At 41.3% G+C, this 16,799-nt stretch overlaps 1 long non-coding RNA gene across 1 annotated transcript; it reads right to left on the bottom strand.

The window, feature by feature from the left end:
- Nucleotides 1-1,924: 1,924 nt before the first annotated feature.
- LOC109874213 (uncharacterized) lies at nucleotides 1,925-10,958 on the bottom strand. The gene is made up of 3 exons (XR_002252678.2): nucleotides 10,842-10,958; nucleotides 8,020-8,071; nucleotides 1,925-2,976 (listed from the first exon to the last, which is right to left on the bottom strand). It is a non-coding gene; the product is annotated as an uncharacterized LOC109874213 (long non-coding RNA).
- Nucleotides 10,959-16,799: the final 5,841 nt, after the last annotated feature.

The following is a 16,799-nucleotide window of genomic DNA, read 5'->3' as shown; positions in this document are numbered from 1 at the left end:
CATCCTCATTTACAATTTCATTCATCAATGAAATAAGTTATACTATAGCACATTCAATGACATTATTATTGTAGACTATTGGCTACTCCTGTATCTACCTTGTACAATACCGTAATCACTGAATGAAGTAGCTTACCCATCCACATTTACAAAATCATTAATCAGTTAGATAAATAATACAAGCACATACCATTACATTATTATAGAATAGGCTACTCCTGTATCCACACTATATTAGGATACCTTTATGATTTCATTGGTCTTGTCAGGCATGCTTTTAAGGTCTTCGATTGAAATTATATATATATCGTCCCTCGTTCACTTCTTCAGTGAAAAGTAGGTATGTATCCCCCATTCAATTCAGTTCGAGTGTGAATGTGTAGGCCTAGTGACAGTGGAAAAATAAACCCTCCATCACACAATGGCATGTATTGGTAGTGTATTACAATGTAAAATATGTTTTTATCCTATAGCACCACATGTGTATATTTTCATTTACAAATGAATTCATCCATGAAATAAATAATACTAGCACATCAAATTATGTTATTATTGTACACTTGCCTACTCCTCTATCGACACAGTAAATAATATTGCCTTTGTGCTTTCGACAATACGTTACCAACAAAAAGTAATTATTTTTTAAATAAACCAAATTTGCCTTAACATGGATGAATGCAACGTCTGATCAGGGGAGGAGTCCTTTCTCCCCACCAGTTATCACAAGGTATAGTTTTTTTTTAAATAACTCAGTCAGAGTCTCAACTTAATGTTGAGAGTTAGAATAGCAGAATACAGAATCTGCCATTTTGAAATTTGGTTGTGTATCAGCAGTTATTATCTTGTTATGTCAGTTACTCAATTAGCCCATGTCAGCTAACATTATATTGATTCGTTTTGCCAGCTATCTAAACTTCTCAAATGATGGCAAAATGAGTAGAATTGCAGGAAATTAGTTATAAAATTGCACAATTATCTCTCAGCCCTATGTGTGGAGTTGCAGCAAGAAGGTTAGGGCCGGCTCTGACTGCATGTGTGGGTATGGATGTGGGTATGCAGACCTGCATGCCACTGTGGTCCCTCATGATTGCTGATTTTGCCCATCCCTGGCATACATTTTTGTTTTCTCATGGCTTTCCTGGAGGCTGGATGCATTGCGGCTTGCTGCCTCTGACAGGTTACAAGACACACTCAGTTCAACAACAAAACATGTGTAGGCCTGCATGTTACAACAATAAGTTTGTATAGCAATATGTTACCATGTAACTTATAAACAAGTACAGTAGTATCGATTTTGTATTGCAAATAATTACAATTCCACAAGGTGACACTATTACATTGCCAAAAAAGTAGACTATAATGGAATGGATGGAGACATTTTGATAATAGATCAGCCTGGACAGCCGATAGTGATCGCTGTCTTTTGACAGCAGAATAGAATAGTGAACACTAGGCAGTCCAGGCTGCTAATAAACCTGCTACAGGCTGTCTTGTTTGTCTTATGTTGTAACTGTATTATGTAATTGAATTGATAAATATTTTTGTCATATTGTATTGTCGTATTAATGTATTGTTGTCTCGACCTTCTTGCCCTTTGTGCTGTTGTCTGTGACCAACAATGTTTGTACCCTGTTTTGTGCTGCTCCCATGATGTGCTGCTGTCATGTTGCTACCATGTTGTTGTCATGTTACTACCATGCTGTATTGTCATTTGTTGATGCCATGCTATGTTGTCATCTTAGGTCTCTCTTTATGTAGTGTTGTCTCTCTTGTCGTGATGTGTGTTTTGTCCTATATTTGTTATTTATATTTTTAATCCCAACATACCCGCAAGAGGCCTTTTGCCATTTGATAGGCCATTATTGTAAATAATCATGTGTTCTTAACTGACCTGCTGTCACAAGAACTGGACCAAGGCGCAGTGTTCATGGAGTTCCACATCTTTATTATAAAGTGAAAATTAAGCGAAACAAAAACGAACACCAAAACATGACTATGTGGTGCACATGCACAAACACAAAATAATATCCCACAAACACAGGTGGGAGAAATATATACTTAAATATGATCCTCAATCAGAGGCAATGATAAACAGCTGCCTCTAATTGGGAACCACATAGCACCAACAGAGATATATATACTAGATCACCCCCTAGTCACGCCCTGACCTACTATACCATAGAGAACCAAGGGCTCTCTATGGTCAGGGCGTGACACCTGCCTAGTTAAATAAAGCTTAAATACATTTTTTTATTAATAAATATTGACTTCAGCTTTTTCTTCTTCGCACCAGAATCTCACTGGGTTTCAAGTCCAAAATCCTTCTTAACTACATTGAAGGGCAACTCCACTTCTTGATTTGGCCTTGTTTTTCATCATTGCTCATTAACAACTGCTAGCGGCCATGACTTGTTTATTTGGACAAATCTAAGGATGTGGGTGTCTAACCACACACTGACACGCACGGTTGAGTGATGTTCTGTCTTCAAGTCTCCAGTGGGTGATGTATTACCAGTTAGAGACAGGTTCAGTTAGGTGGCAGAAGGGGTGACACTCCATCCTGGATATGCCAGAATTTCCCTTAACCCATGGGTCCAGCAGGCAAAATAACTACATGCAAATGTGAGATGCAGGAGGATGGCACTTTTCTCATGCCACTCTGTAGGCTACTGACCTTTTTACTGCAAATGAGAAAATAATATGAGAAAAGTAAAATGTATAAACTTATGTAGAAATTCTAAACAAAGTGTTTAGATAACTTTCAATTGTAACATTTCAGTGTAGAATAAACCATACTTCACATAATGCTTAAGAAGCAGTGCCATTAGATTCAATCATAACAAAAGACGATAAAACGTAAGAGATGTGTGGTATAGAATTTTTATGCTCTGTGCTAGGTCTCTCTCAATTCTGACATCAGTATCAACCTGTCTTTCAGTCAGAGAATTCCATTGGAAAAGCATCTCTCCTGCCGATCTGTAGAAAAATGAGGAACAATTGATGAGTGACACATGTATTGAAAGGATGATATTACTAAACACTTATGATGTACTGTCTTATTAGTAATCACTTTTTGTCCCATCTGACGCAACCTGGACTCAGGGGTAGACGTAACATAGTAAATCAAATCTGGGGCCCTCAAATTAGTATGATATGGTTGTAATTTGTTGATGTCCATCATCCACTATGTATGATATGTTACGAATTACAATTTGTATGATATGTTATAAATTGCTAGTTGTACAGTATGTTATGAATTTTCAATACATATAATATGTTACTAATTCCAATGTGTTATGGCTAACATTAGCTAGGTGGCTAATGCTAATGTTAGCCAAGTAAATGCAATTGATAAAATATACTTAAGTACTATCAATTGTAAAAGTATAAATAATTTGAAATTCCTTATATAAGCAAACCAGACTGCACAATTTTCGTGTTTTTATTTTATTTACAGATAGCCAGGGGGCACACTCCAACACTTAGATATAATTCACAAACTAATAATTTGTGTTTAGTGAGTCCGCCAGATCAGCGGCAGTAGAGATGACCAGGGATGTTCTCTTGAAAGTGTGTGAATTGGACACTTTTCCTGTCCTGCTAAGCATTCAAAATGTAATGAGTGCTTTTGGGTGCCAGGAAAACATATGGAGTAAAAAGTACATTATTTTCTTTTGGAATGTAGTGAAGTAAAAATGTTCCAAAATATGCATAGTTGTAAAGTCTGCTTCCAACTCACTCTCAAACACGTAGATCCCCTGAACGCAGCTCACTCTCCAGATCCCAATCACCTGAATTCTGATCACCTGTTCACGCACCTGTATGTCATTATCACACCTATTTAGTTCAGTTCTTTGCACCACATCATTGTGAGGTATTGTTTGTTTTGTGATACACTGCTATTCGGAGCACTGGTTGTGCCGTTGTAATTTAATCCTCCCGTGTATGGTAGTTTTTGCCTGCCTCACTAACGATGCCTATTCCCTGCCTATACTTTCTTGTTATCAACCTATTGCCTGATCTCCTAGGTGACGTTACTAGCCTTTTCACTGCCTGTACTGTTACCTTTTTGGACCCCTGTGTATGACCTTCTGCCTGCCCCTGGACTGCCCCCTACCTGCCTCCTCCTGTGGTCCTTCACAAGAAACACCTGCTGCGCCCTGCACTTGAAACCAGCTCTCTGTATCCCATTGTGTTCATTACAACAGTAAAGTACAGATACCCCAAAAAACTATTTAAGTAAAAATACTTTAAAGTACTACTTAAGTAAATTAAATTAGAGTAATTTAGCAGATACACGTATCCAGTGCAACTTACAGGAGCAATTAGGGTTAAGTGCCTTGCTCAAGGGTACATATTTTTCACCTAGTCGGCTCAAGGATTCAAACCAGCAACAGCTCGGTTACTGGTCCAACACTCTTAACCGCTAGGCTACCTGCTACCTTTACACTGCTGATAAGTGAAATGTGAGTGCGTTTCACCCATATGCAAACTTGACAACAAATGTTTATACGTCAGCTGGAGGCACACCACAACGTGTTGTCTATGAACAATTGGGCATCATTGGCTAAAGTGGGCAGGCATTAAGTAATCCATACCCAACCCTCCAGTATGTTGTGCTCCAGTAACTTACTTACAAAACTCAGTTTTGGACAAGACTGACTTTTTGGCCAAAACAATCCTATTTATTCTTTGTAGTCAATTTTGACACTATAATTCATGTTTCTGACTCATATCGATGCCACAGAGACAATTTAAAACCAGTAAAGTTGTTTCAGTCCTTGAGAGTTCTCAGAATGAAAACTTAAGAAGGCTTTTATATATTTCAAATGGTATCCTATATGAGTTCAACAACCAATCATAATGGGAATGCAAAGCTAAACATGATGTGATTGGTCAGATTTGTGCAGCTAAATAATCAATTAAGTTTTGTATTCTCATTTTGATTGCTCCCTGAATCAAAAGAGGATATTTTTTAAATGTATACAAGTATCCCTCATTTTTGTTAATTAAAAACCCGACGAAGGTGTACAGAAGTTGAAAACATATTGATCTCCTGTTCATCTAACCTGTGAGTTTCTGATGCTAAAATGCAGACTCCACCATATACCGAGGGAATTCATTTTAACCAAGCACGTTGTTAACAAATTCTTCAAAAATATCACCAACATGTGCTCCCTGAAGCAAGCTGGCCGCCTGGAGCACCTGAGCAGGAAGTCTGGGCTCACTGACCATGCTGAAGCCCACAAACTCCACCTCTTCATCTACAGAGATGCCCTTAGTGCTGCCAGGTCTGCCTACTTCTCCAACATCATCAACAGCTCCAATAAGAACTAGGACTCTGTTCTCCATTGTCAGCAAACTACTTCCACCCCTTGCGCACTCCATTCCACCACAGCAGGCCACCTTGTCATCCCCATGTCGAAGCTCCAGAGCTTTGGCGACATGGCCTTCTCTAGGGTTGATCCTAGGCTCTGGAACTCCCTCTAGCCATCTGTGACTCTGAGTCCATGACCATCTTTCAGTCCCTCATAAAGCCCCACCTCTTTGACAAAGCCTACCCTTAAGATCAAGCCTCTCTGTTCCTACTCCCCGCCTACAAGCAGCAGCAACTCAAGAGGCAGCCACCAACACAGAGAATAGTGATGCGCTGGACAGAGGAGGCAGATTCAATGCTGCAGGACTATTTTGAGAATACAGATTGGAATATGTTCAAAGATACATCGTTAGTCACAGGATCCATTAGGAATTGCGTTGAAGATTTTTTACCCACAATAACAATCCGAACATACCCCAACCAAAAACCCTGGATGAATGGACATATCCATACCATGCTGAAAGAATGTACTGTAGCATTAAATGTCAGCAGAACAAACCCCGATGTCTTAGTGGCGCAGGATGCATACAAGGCAAGCAGGTACGAGCTCTGCAAATTCATTAGGGATGCAAAAGACCATACAGACTCAAACATGAATTGATGTTCGACAACTCAGACTCGCATTGCATGTGGCAAGGACTACAGACTATCATAGACTACAGAGGCAAATCCAGCTGTGGTGCCCACCAAAGCCTTCCTTCCAGACAAGCTTAACACATTCTATGCTCTCTTCGAGACAGACAATATCGAGCCATCCAGGAAGACTCTTGCTGCTTAACCAGGTGTTTTTGCTCACCGAGGCTGACGTGATGAAAACTCTCAAAACAGTAAATGCTCACAAAGCCGCCGGTCCTGATGGCATCCCTGGCTGCATCCTCAGAGTGTATGCTGATCTGGTGGAGGTCTTCTCTGACATTTCAACTTGTCCCTGTCCCAGGCTGTAGTCCCCAACTGCTTCAAGGAGACCACCATCACCCCAGTGTCCAAGAAAAACAAGGTGACATGCCCAAATTACTATCACCATGTTGCCCACTGCTCCAACAGATCCACGGAAGATGCCATTTCCATCGCTATTCACATGGCCCTAACACATCTGGACAAGAGGAATATCTATGTGAGAATTTTTCATTGACTAAAGTTCAGCATTCAACACTATTCTTCCTTCCAAGCTCGACACCAGGCTCAGAGCCCTGGCTCTGGACACCACCCTCTGCAACTGGATCCTGGACTTCCTGATGGGCAGATCACAGGCTGTGAGAATTGGCGAAAGCATCTCCTCCACACAGACTCTTAACACAGGGGCAACCCAGGGGTGTGTCCTCGGCCCTCTGCTGTTCACCCTTGACTGCATTGCTTTGCAAGACATCAACTCCATAATCAAGCTTTGCTGATGAAACCACGGTTGCAGGCCTGATAACCAACAACGAGTTGGCCTATAGGGAGGAGGTAAGTGGGTTAACTACCCTTGCTCTGGGGCTGAACGACATATTTTTACCCTGTCAGCTCGGGGACAACAACCTCTCCTTCAACATCAGCAAAACAAAGGAGTTGATTGTTGACTTCAGGAAGTAGAGGAGGGAACATGCCACAATCCACATCAACGGGACTGCAGTAGAATGAGTCAGCAGTTTGAAGTTCCTCAGCGTCCACATCACCGAGGATTTGACATGGACCAACAACACCACCACTCTTGTAAGGCGGATGAAGAAATTTGGCATGCCACCCCGGGTTCTCTCCAAATACTACTGCTTGCTCCGACACCGTCTGGTTGCATCACGGCCTGGTACTGGAATGACTCTGTCCACGAACATAAGGCACTACAGCATGTGGTGAAGATGGCCCATTACATCACTGGGACCGTCCTCCCACCCATCTAGGAACAATGTCTGAGGAAGACCCGCAGCATCATCACATACCCCACACACCCCAGTCAGGAGCTGTTCACTCCATTACCGTCGGGTCTTAGACGGTGTCGGAGCATGAGGTCTGATACCAACAGGCTCAGACTGCTGACCACTTGAACTAGACTGACCACTTGCATGGACTTTCCGCACCTTAGCACACATGCACTCACTGACACCCACACACACATATACATACACACACGTATACACACATATACATTCATGTTGTACACACATCACAACTGCTGCTACCAGAGTTATTATTTTTGCAAAATACTCCACAATATAAACACTTTCCCCCGAATCCCCCCTTCCCCAAAACACGTTCAAATATTGGACTATAAATTGTGCTTCCAGTATTATACTTATGCTAAAATGTTTATTCTAGTCTACTGAGCCATTTACTTTATGTTTGTATTCTTATCTTTTCTTATTTCTTAGTTTTGTTGCACTGTCGAGAAGGAACCCTGTAAGTAAGCATTTCGGTGATTGGTGTATACCATGTGTATTCTGTACATACAGCTAAAACTGGAAACATGAAAAGCTGCCTTCTTTCCACATACTGATCAAATATTTACATCTGTCTACAGAAAACATTGTCATAAGAAACAAACGTTGTGAGAAACATTCCTAGACAACTAATAGACTAATGTTTGATATACTAAGGACACACTTTTAGATAAGCAGTGGTAGTGCCTTTTACACCATACACCTGCCCTCCAGTCAAGGAGTACTTACCATAAATGCTGATGATTTGTTCTCATTCATAGTCCATCCCCTTAGGCCTCAGCTGATAAAGGGAGACATTGATTAAATACAAAGGAAGGGTGTGTGCACCATGCACTTACTCTAGCCAATGTTCCCCTGGTGCCTGTAAGAACTTCAAAGGAATGGTTTGCAGCTCATCAGATAACATATTTTATTCAGAGCCCTTATAAACTTCATGACAGGCTTGAAGTCAAAAGCATAGCGGTATGCAGATAAATAGACATATTCACAATACATAAAAACACACACAAATAAACAAAATGGAGGATTTTTGGACTTGCAATGGTAAGGGAACACTGATGATACCTCGCTATTCAACCAATGTGCACATGGAGCACACACACACACATAAAGCACAGTCAAGGTTGACTGAGATTTACGATAGATTTAATAAAGGCTGATTGAAAGGGACTAAGTCAACAGGGTCATTGAGCTGTGATGCCATGGAAACAGCCAGGAGTACATTCCCAAACCAGAAACCGTGGATTGATGGCAGCATTCGTGCAAAACTGAAAGCACAAACCACTGCTTTTAACCAGGGCAAGGTGACCGGAAACATGACTGAATACAAACAGTGTAGCTAGTCTCTCCGCAAGGCAATCAAACAAGCTAAGCGTCAGTATAGAGACAAAGTAGAGTCGCAATTCAACGGCTCAGACACAAGAGGTATGTGGCAGGGTCTATAGTCAATCACGGATTACAAAAAGAAAACCAACCCCGTCGCGGACCAGGATGTCTTGCTCCCAGACAGACTAAATAACTTTTTGCTTGCTTTGAGGACAATACAGTGCCACTGACACGGCCCGCTACCAAAACCTGCGGACTCTCCTTCACCTCAGCCGACGTGAGTAAAACATTTAAACGTGTTATCCCTCGCAAGGCTGCAAGTCCAGACGGCATCCCCAGCCGCGTCCTCAGAGCATGCGCAGACCAGCTGGCTGGTGTGTTTACGGACATATTCAATCAACCCTTATCCCAGTTTGCTGTTCCCACATGCTTCAAGAGGGCCACCATTGTTCCTGTTCCCAAGAAAGCTAAGGTAACAGAGCTAAGCGACTACCCGCCCCGTAGCACTCACTTCCGTCATCATTAAGTGTTTTGAGAGACTAGTCAAGGACCATATCACCTCCACCCTACCTGACACCCTAGACCCACTCCAATTTGCTTACCGCCCCAATAGGTCCACAGATGACTCAATTGCAACCACACTGCACACGGCCCTAACCCATCTGGACAAGAGGAATACCTATGTGAGAATGCTGTTCATCGACTACAGCTCAGCATTCAACACCATAGTACCCTCCAAACTCGTCATCAAGCTCGAGACCCTGGGTCTCGACCCCGCCCTGTGCAACTGGGTACTGGACTTCCTGACGGGCCGCCCCCAGGTGGTGAGGATAGGTAACAACATCTCCACCCCGCTGATCCTCAACACTGGGGCCCCACAAGGGTGCATCCTGAGCCCTCTCCTGTACTCCCTGTTCACCCACGACTGCGTGGCCATGCACGCCTCCAACTCAATCATCAAGTTTGCGGACGACATTACAGTGGTAGGCTTGATTACCAACAGCGACGAGACGGCCTACAGGGAGGAGGTGAGGGCCCTCGGAGTGTGGTGTCAGGAAAATAACCTCACACTTAACGTCAACAAAACAAAGGAGATGATTGTGGACTTCAGGAAACAGCAGAGGGAGCACCCCCCTATCCACATCGACTGGACAGTAGTGGAGAGGGTAGTAAAGTTAAGTTCCTCGGCGTACACATCACGGACAAACCGAATTGGTCCACCCACACAGACAGCATCGTGAAGAAGGCGCAGCAGCACCTCTTCAACCTCAGGAGGCTGAAGAAATGCGGCTTGTCACCAAAAGCACACAAACTTCTACAGATGCACAATTGAGAGCATCCTGTCGGGCTGTATCACCACCTGGTACGGCAACTGGTCCTCCCACAACCGTAAGGCTCTCCAGAGGGTAGTGAGGTCTGCACAACGCATCACCAGGGGCAAACTACCTGCCCTCCAGGACACCTACACCACCCGATGTCACAGGAAGGCCATAAAGATCATCAAGGACAACAACCACCCGAGCCACTGCCTGTTCACCCCACTATCATCCAGAAGGCAAGGTCAGTACAGGTGCATCAAAGCAGGTGCATCAAAGCAAGGCCATCAGACTGTTAAACAGCCACCACTAACATTGAGTGGCTGCTGCCAACATACTGACTGAACTCCAACCACTTTAATAATGGAAATTGATGTAAAAAATGTATCACTAGCCAATTTAAACAATGCCACTTAATATGTTTACATACCCTACATTACTCATCTCATATGTATATGTATATACTGTGCTCTATATCATCTACTGCATCTTTATGTAATACATGTATCACTAGCCACTTTAAACTATGCCACTTTGTTTACATACCCTACATGACTCATCTCATATGTATATACTGTACTCGATACCATCTACTGTATCTTGCCTATGCCGTTCTGTACCATCACTCATTCATATATATTTCTGTACATATTCTTTATCCCTTTACACTTGTGTGTACAGTATGAGGTAGTAGTTGTGGAATTGTTAGGTTACTCGTTGGTTAAGACTGCATTGTCGGAACTAGAAGCACAAGCATTTCGCTACACTCGCCTTAACATCTGCTAACCATGTGTATGTGACAAATACATTTTGACTTGATTTAAGTAATGAAATAACACTGAGAAACAAACTCAATGTACCACATGTATACAAGGTCAGAGTGTAGTGTTCTAAAGCTGCTGCCCATACCCTTTCCATGCTGAAATCTAAATCCACTTTCCATGTCATCTTTGTCTTCTTGAACACTTTCTCCTGCATGGTTTCTTTCCTAACAGACAGTGGTGGCTGAGCTGGAGGAGATAGGTCTCTCAGGGGACAGGGTGCAAGCTGTGTCAATAGACAGACTCAGATGGCAGTTAGGAAATAAAATAATGACTAACTCCACAGCTGTAATACACCCACAATCTGAACAACCATAGTGTTGGAATTATATTTTAAAAAATGTAGAGCTCTTCCCAGTGATAATTGCTAGTACCTGCACTGTTTTGCATGCGTAATTCTATTGTTTTTTAACTACAGTTTTCCTTCCCATGGGCAGGTATCCAGTCGAGGCATTAATCAGTCAGCTAATTACTTGCAAAGCCCCCACCCACTGGCAGAGAGAGAGACACTGAAACTGAACAGTATCTAGAATCTAGAAGTCAGTCATGCTAATGATAAAGCTGCTAATTAAATTGGGGTTTTAATTTTGTATTAGATAGTGGGCCAAGTTGAGCTGGTCGAGTGGTGTTGTTATAGTGTCTGACTTTCTATCTCTCTCTCTGCACTCTGAGGGAAGAGAGAGGAGAGAGAGTACTTCCATCATTCCCCAAAGTTCTCCACCTTTTCTATTATCTATCTATATTGCATAGTCCATTTCACCCCCAAGGCTCAACCTCCTGCAGTGTTCCTCATGTGGTATAGGAGAAAATAGAGATCTTGTTTTCCATATTTTGTGTGGGATTAGACAAACAATACATGGTTAGTGTTGGTGATGATCATAATGAGAAAATTGATTCTCATAGCCATAATAGCTGTTTAGTTCAAGTTTGTGTGCTTTCATGGGTGGCCCATTAGTGTAATTTCATGGTGTGCTTGTTTCTGGGTAAATCAATAAAGCATGTAAAGTTGGCAGGTCTGGCAGTGCCCAGCGGTGGATTGGCAGACTGGCAAAATGGCAGACTCAGAGGTAGTCAGACAGACAGCTGCTAACCAGTTTAATTGGACAGAGATAATTAGACGAAGCCTAGAGGAGAAAACGTTGCACAGTGAATGTTGACCGTTCGTTCACCGTTCTCCTAATGTGTTTTAGGGATCACCAGCCAGTGGGCGTCTGACCGCCAACATTTTCGCCCTTTTCTATATGTAGATTCGGTCTGGCACTCTGTTCAGTGGTGTGAAGTACTCTCAGCCAGCAAACCCTACTGGAGTGTCTGTGCCTTTACACTACTGAAGGTGTGGAAATGTGGGACACTGACTGGGTGGGTGTGTATTCAAATCAGAAATGCATACAAGTTTCACACCTGCTGTATAATCAAAGTCATAACTCTAGGTGAGGAATTGAATGAAAAAAGTTCCACAAACAGACCATACAGTCTCACCATTTATGCGTAGGAAAAGGTAGAAGGGAAATAATATGGAGTCGGGTGATAATGTATTCATTAAATACAGTTCCAAGGTTGTTTGTCAACTATTCCCCATTTATAACTATCTGGGAATCTGGATTGAAGAACAGCTGTCTTTCAATAAGCATGTCACGATCGTCGTAAAGAGGAGACCAAGGCGCAGCGTGATATGAACACATGTTCTATATTTAATGAAGAAAGAGCACTAAAACAAACTTACAAAACAACAAACTAGACGCTATATATAAAACAGTGCAGACATGTAACATCACATAGTCAATAACCAACGAAATACCCAAAGAAGATGGCTGCCTAAATATGGTTCCCAATCAGAGACAATGATAAACAGATGCCTCTAATTGAGAATCAATCTAGGCAACCATGACATACATAAACACCTAGATGGTAAACAACCCCATAAACCTATAAAACCCCTAGACAGTACAAAAACACATACATCACCCATGTCACACCCTGACCTAACCAAAATATATAAAGAAAACAAAGAATACTCAGGTCAGGGGTGACAGTACCCCCCTAAAAACCTAATCTAAAGGGGAGGGTCCGGGTGGGCCTCTTTTACGGCGGCGGCTAGGGTTTGGGATGTTACATGCTCCCCACGGTAAGCACGAGGAGTTGGCTCAGGTCTCCTACCGGACTTACCCAATCTCCTTGTGTGCCCCTCCCAAAAAGTTTCTTGGGGCTGCCTCTCGGGCTTCCGTGCTAGCCGTGTCCCCTTATATCGTCGCCGTTCCTCCATTCTCCTGTATCCCTCCTCGCACTGTTCCAAAGAATCCCAATCACGCTCTGGCACTCTCTGGATCGATCGACCAACTCTCAATCTCCTCCCAAGTTGTTACCCATTCGTCCTTCTCCCGGGTCCATTTCTCCATTAAGCGCTGTTCCTCCCAATCACACTGCTTGGTCCTTATTTGGTGGGTTATTCTGTGATATGAATACATGTTCTATATATAATGAAGGAAGGCCACTAAAACAAACTTGAGCGAGATATATTTACACTGCAGCCATGCAACATCACACAGACAATAACCCACAAAATACCCAAAGAAGATGGCTGCCTAAATATGGTTCCCAATCGGAGACAACGATAAACAGCTGCCTCTAATTGAGAACCAATCTAGGCAACCATAAACACCTAGATGATATACCACCCCTATAAAACCCCTAGACAGTACAAAAACACATACATCACCCATGTCACACCCTGACCTAACCAAAATATATAAAGAAAACAAAGAATACTCAGGTCAGGGCGTGACAAAGCATGTTGATGAGTTAGCTAAGGAATTAAGAATTAAAATGGGCTTATTTTATAGGAATAGATCGTGCCTTTCATTATATGGCAGAAAACAAATAATTCAGTCGACATTGATAATATTGTCTATATGAATGCAGCTGCCACTGTACTGTGCTTTATTACGGGAAATAGGTTCAGTACACATCATTGCATTCTCTATCAGAAAGTAGGCTGGCCATTTGTAAAGTCTTGTAGATTGATGCATTACACATTTTTTGTATATAAAGCCCCCCTGCAGAAATGTCCACTGTACCTTACTTAATTGTTACTGTCACGCCCTGACCTTAGAGATCCCTTTTTTGTCTCTATTTTGGTTTGGTCAGGGCGTGAGTTGGGGTTGGCATTGTATGTTTTGTGTTCTGTTTTCTATTTCTGTGTGTTTGGCCGGGTGTGGTTCTCAATCAGAGGCAGCTGTCTATCGTTGTCTCTGATTGAGAACCATACTTAGGTAGCCTTTTCCCACCTGTTTTTTGTGGGTAGTTGTTTTCTGTTTTTGTGTCTCCACCACATAGAACTGTTTCGGTTTTGTTCATTCTCGTTATTTCAGTGGTCAGTTTGAGAAAAATCATGAACATGTACCACGTTGCATCTTGGTCCTCTCCTTCCAACAGCCATTACAGTTACATACATACGAGATACCAGACCCGGTTTCAGGGATGGCTAACTGGAGATCTTAGTTTTTTGCAAACATCTCCAAACATCTAAAATGTGATGAATTGGTGCCTCTAGGGCAATTCAGGAGGGTTGAAGAACATTTCACTGAAGAATGCAATAGTTTATGATTGTGTTTTGCTTTCTGTCTATTGATGTGTCTAGTGTATATTGAAGTGTATTTGTTATGCCCCTGAAAACTGGGGAGAAATAATCACGAGAGTGATACGGTGTTGTATTCTCAATTTAACGTTTAGTTGAATCAATTTCACAAAAGTAACACATTACAAAACAGAAAAACCATTATACAAATAACACAGCAAAATATCTTATTAACAACGTACATGTTCATTCACAATCGACATAAAATGGCAGCTACTCTCAGTACGATGCTATTCTTCACTTCAACCGAGCAGGTCTAATATTACTCTCTTCAAACTTAACTCTAACTTCCTCAAAACGTTACTAAGACACACCTTAAACACTCTTGACATGTTAGTGAGTTATAACATTTAAATTACTATTTTTATCATCAATAAAGTACCTGAAAACAGGGGAGAAATAATCACGGGAGTGATACGGTGTTGTATTCTCAATTTAACGTTTAGTTGAATGAGAAAAAGACCGCGATTTTCCCCAGGAATATGGGTGGAGACCAGAGCAATCGATCTCCGGCTCATAGATTAAGAGCATTTCGTAGATCACAGATTAACACTTTTAGGCACTACAAAATCAAGTAATCAATATAACGTTTACACATTACTCTCACAATTCGTACCCTTTGACAGATTTGAACTTTAACACAATTATATGAATGTTATCAATCTTTATCAACTGATACTGAATGCATCTTTTTAACCTTAGATGTTTTAAGATCCTCACATACTATGAACTTACTAATACTTTTTAATGTTTAACAGGCTATGACTATTTCCTTTAACCTGTCACATATTCAGGGCTCATCTGTAAAATACCTTGGTCTCAGCATGACTCCTTTTGTGAACAATTGACAAATGTGTTTGTAAAACTATATTGAAACTTCTTTGACTCCAACAGTAACTAAAATAAAAAATCATGAATGTTCAAAATTTTTCTTTTTCTAAACTATGGGTAAAAAGTAAAAAAAGAAATAGTTTAAAAGCATTGGATTGGTGTAAACCACCATATTCTTTGCACCAGTCTCAATGCTATTCCTTTTAAATCCAATTCACATTGATATTGACTTTATAATTTAAACCTAACAACCTTAGCTCTTGAAAACCCAAGGCTGTACAGCCAATGGGTTCTCATTTAAACTATTGACCACAGTGGGGCTAATTTGTCCAGCTGTCCCGACGCTCTATCTAACCATTAATAATTACAGAGTGCAATGCGTTTAGGAAACATCCAAAATTATACTTTCTTATCTCCCCAGAAGTATTTTACAAATATAAAATATACACTTACTGTGTGCCATTTTAACACATATTCCCACCGAGGTGTTTTGCATTGAACTTCCTGAGCTAATGGAAACTTGGGAGGGAACTAAAAAACCTGTTGGTTCGAATCTGTGTTACACAAAAAAACTCTGTGGAAATCTTTGGTACCAGAAACCATCTACCAGTAAGTGTATCTTATCCAAGTTATTTTTGGATGATAATTAACTTGAGTGTTCAACATTTCCAAAACATATCGTAATCAAGGATCAATTGTTTCTAGACAGAGCGTTTCACACTTGACCAAATCAACTCAGCTAATCAAAAGGGACGTGGAATGACTCATGAGAAGGGTTAACCCAACCTATGACCTGACCCATTATCTTATGTATTACTGCCCACCAGTTGCAAGAAGGGACATCACAAAAAACTATACAACCCAAATGGCTCCTAACTTCCCACGCTAACAAGCTCTCTCAGTCTCACTGCAGAATCGGACATGTGTTCATGAATGTCAAATTTCAAAGGTTAAGTTTAGGAATTCATTTGGAATGGTTAAGGTAAGGGTTAAAGTTTGGGATAGGGTTAAAACAAAAACATAAACAAGTGCTTAGCACTGGGATAGAACAAGCGACCCTTGCGGCTTATGGTAATATAGCTCTCACCGTTGCCCCTAGTGGCCCTTTTTTAAGTAATTCCGTACATCCTGCTTACCTGGAAGGATGGCAAATTTCGCAGTAGATCTTGAGCGTCCTGGCTACCCACACATGCTTTCTGTCCCTAACACTAAAATGAAATAATCAAACTGTTTAATTTTGAACACGCGACCCTTGGAGCCAGCGCTCAAACTAAATCCTATAAAAACAAAATATTATATTTTTATACAACTGAAACTAAACTGAATTAAAGATTTTATTTGAAAAACTAATAGAAATAAAAACTAATATAAAAACACAAAACTATAATAACCTTGACCTGTTAATGTGTATATCCTTGAGCCAGGAGGGTAGCAAATGGATGAGTGCTCTGGTGTTTAAGGGCCTATTACGGCCCTTAAGGCAAGATTTATACTCACAAACATTATTACAGCAGGTAGTTAAACTCTATCGTTCAGGCTTTGTGCCCAACTCTGATCCCTTAGCTACACCTCACATCCTCA

The sequence above is a fragment of the Oncorhynchus kisutch genome, linkage group LG29 (assembly GCF_002021735.2).
Source record: "Oncorhynchus kisutch isolate 150728-3 linkage group LG29, Okis_V2, whole genome shotgun sequence".
Lineage (NCBI taxonomy): Eukaryota > Metazoa > Chordata > Actinopteri > Salmoniformes > Salmonidae > Oncorhynchus > Oncorhynchus kisutch.
The sequence above is the reverse complement of the archived record's forward strand: the minus strand, read 5'-3'. Positions and strand labels throughout refer to the sequence as shown.